The following is a 3322-nucleotide window of genomic DNA, read 5'->3' as shown; positions in this document are numbered from 1 at the left end:
CAATTTCATCAAATGCAAGTCCAAATATATCATTATGACGTTCCCTAGTACTAGCAATTGAGTAGAAGATTTTAGTATGGATCCGGTTTCCATATGCTCAAACCCGCATATGTAGAAATGTGGGCCTATTAATAAATCTATTTTTGAGATAGTTTTTTGGACTTAATTTTTAAAGACGTATAATCTCTAACATGAAGATCATGAATACATAGTAAATAAATAAATTTTTAAAATTAGAAATAATAGTTCTAGTAAGAAAACATTTTAACCGTTAGTTTCCGTTGTTTTTAGATGGAACACTTATTTGCATCCGTCTTTAAGATGGATTCTTTGCACTTTTTGGACCGCATATGTAGTCATGCGGTCTAACCTGTATGAAACAATTTTCCTTTTAGTATTAAGATGTCCTTCTTTTAACCATTTAATCATGAACTTTACTTCCATTAAGTTTCTTCCAACCTTAAATATTCTTGAAAATAATTCTATAATCACCATTTTTCCAATTCAATACTCTCAAGAAGGGAGCCCTTATCACGCAACTCTTGTTCTAGGGATTGAACCCTCAGTAAAGTATTATCAATCTTGGCTTAATTTCATATCTATTTGCCTTCTTCCACCCCATTAACTATGCATTAAGAAAAATTTAAAACTACACCGTCCAAAATATGTGGTGAAGTATTAAAGCTTTCAATATTATCACAATGAAAAGATTTTTTTTTTATAATAAGAAGAATGCAATCTCAAAGCAAACTTAAGATTTTCAATTTAAAAAGAAAATTATATTTAACTAAACATTGCCCTAAACTTTGAATAATGCAAATGGGGAGCAATTTGCAAAGATTGCATAATGGACATATAAATGCAGACCCTCCCTAGCCCGAACACTGGTTCCTTATAGGGTGGGTTTGGCCTAGTTCGTCCTAGACCAGGCCAGTGGGACCCTGCTTCATGCTTGGTTGGGTCCGTAGATCGAAAATAATGAAAGAGAAATCATGGAAACCATACGTCGGGTTGAGTTGGTGTATCATGGCCCAGGCCTTAACCTGGCCCTTGGACCATGGTGGTTCAATTGGGGCCCATCTCTCAGGACTTCTTTTGTGGAAAAAGCCATAGCTTTTTAGGCCAGGCTGACCAGGCAGGCTTCCTGGCCCATTACGAGCCCTAGATATATAAATTAAAAACATTATGTTGGAAAGTGATTTGCATATTGAAAATATTTGTAGTGATCAATGTTTTGTATTTTAGTTTTCGATCGCTTTATGAGAATGTTTTAAAGCCTTGCATTTATAATATTTTTAACATTGGGAATCACACTTAAAAAGGTAAAATCACCTCAAAAAATTAAGGAGATGGCCATTTTGTCCAATCTATTGAAAAATTAGTTACTTTAGAAAGCTCATTTCTTAAGCACCTCCTCATTTATTTTGTTGAAAAATGCCCAAAAATATTTGGAATCCTGAACACCAAGAGGTATTTTTATAATTTACCCTCCTTAAGCCAAGTGACATAAATCCCCCTACATATTTCAGTTTGACATGTGTTTCACTATTAGGGCATGTTTGAGTACATGGATTTTAAAACATGGATTCCTAATATCTTGGATATTATCATCCATCGTTTAGATTGTTTAATGACTAGGATACTTAAAATCAGGAAAATTAAAATCATGAAAATAAGATCTACTTTTCCATGATTTCATTTCCATGCCAAAACTTGTTTTTTTGCATTTCCAAGGCCCATGGATTTCACTCATAGACTCCCTCGACCTGAAACATAAAGAGCATTTGGTAGATATGAAAATTTTAAAAAGAGAAAGTACCTAAACTTTTTAAAGAGAGAAACTATCTCAAAATTTTCAAAGAGAAAAGCTATCTCAAATTTTAACTTTTAGTGAGAGAAAGTATGTTAATTTAGAGAGAGAAAGTATGTTAAAATTTTAGAGAGGGAAAGTACCAAATTTTTTAGAGAGATGAACAATCTCAAAATTTTAGATAGAGAAACTATCTCAAATTTTAACTTTTAGATAAAGAAAGTATATTAAAATTATAGAGAGAGAAAGTATGTTAAAATTTTAGAGAGAGAAAGTACCAAATTTTTTTGGAGAGATAAACTATCTCAAAATTTTAGAGAGAAACTATTTTATAGAGAGAAAGTACATGCAAATTTTTAGAGAGAGAAACTATTTCAAAAAAATTAGAGAGAGAAGCAATATCATATTTTAATTTTTTGAGAGAAAAACTATATCAAATTTTAGAGAGAGTACCTAACAAGTTTTAGAGATAAAAACTATCTCAAAAAAATTTAGAGATAAACTATATCAAGTCTTAAGTTATAGAGAGAAAAATTATTCTTAAAATTGTAGAAGAGAGAGAAAGTATTCTTAAAATTTTAAAGAAAAACTATATCAAATTTTAGAGAGAGTACCTAAAAAGTTTTAGAGATAGAAACTATCTCAAAATATTTTAGAGAGAAACTATATCAAGTCTTAAGTTATATAGAGAGAAATTATTCTCAAAATTGTAGAGAGAGAAAGTATTCTTAAACTTTTAGAGAGAAACTATTCTAAATTTTAGAAAGAGAAACTACCAAAAAAATTAGAGAGAAAAACATCTCGTTTTTTACAGAGAGAAACTATCTCGAATTTTGAGTTTTAGAGATAAACTATCTCGAGTTTTGAATTTTAGAGAGAGAAAATATATTAAAATTTTACATATAGAAATTATATCAAATTTTAGATAAACTATCTAAAAAAATTTAGAGATAGAAACTATCTCAAAATTTTGGAGAGAGAAACTATCGCAAAATTTTTGTTTTAGAGAGAGAAAATATCTTAAAATTTTAGAGAGAAACTATTTATATGCAATTTTTTGAGAGAGAAACTATCTTTAAAAAATATAGAGAGAGAATCCATGTAAAATTTTAAGTTTTTGAGAGAGAAAATATTTCAAATTTTAAACTTCAGAGAGAGAAAGTATATTAAATTTTAGAGAGACTATACTATTTCAAAATTTTAGAGAGAGAAACTATCTAAAATTTGAAGTTTCAGAGAGAGAAAGCATTTTAAAATTTAATAGAATAACTACATCAAATTTTAGAGAGAGAAAAATCATAAAAAAATTTAGAAAAAGAAACTATCACAAAATTTTTAGAGAGAAATTATATCAAATTTTAGCTTTTAGAAAGAGAAAGTATCTTAAAATTTGAGAGAAAGACTGTATCATATTTTAGAGCGAGAAACTACTTAAAATTGTTTAGAGAGAGAAATTATATCAAAATTATTGAAGAAGGGAACTATCTCAAGTTTTAGGTTTTAAAGAGAGTA

The sequence above is a fragment of the Amborella trichopoda genome, chromosome 6, assembly GCF_054954075.1.
Source record: "Amborella trichopoda isolate Santa Cruz 75 chromosome 6, AtrichopodaSantaCruz75HAP2 v2.0, whole genome shotgun sequence".
NCBI lineage: Eukaryota > Viridiplantae > Streptophyta > Magnoliopsida > Amborellales > Amborellaceae > Amborella > Amborella trichopoda.
Note: the sequence above shows the minus strand (reverse complement) of the source record.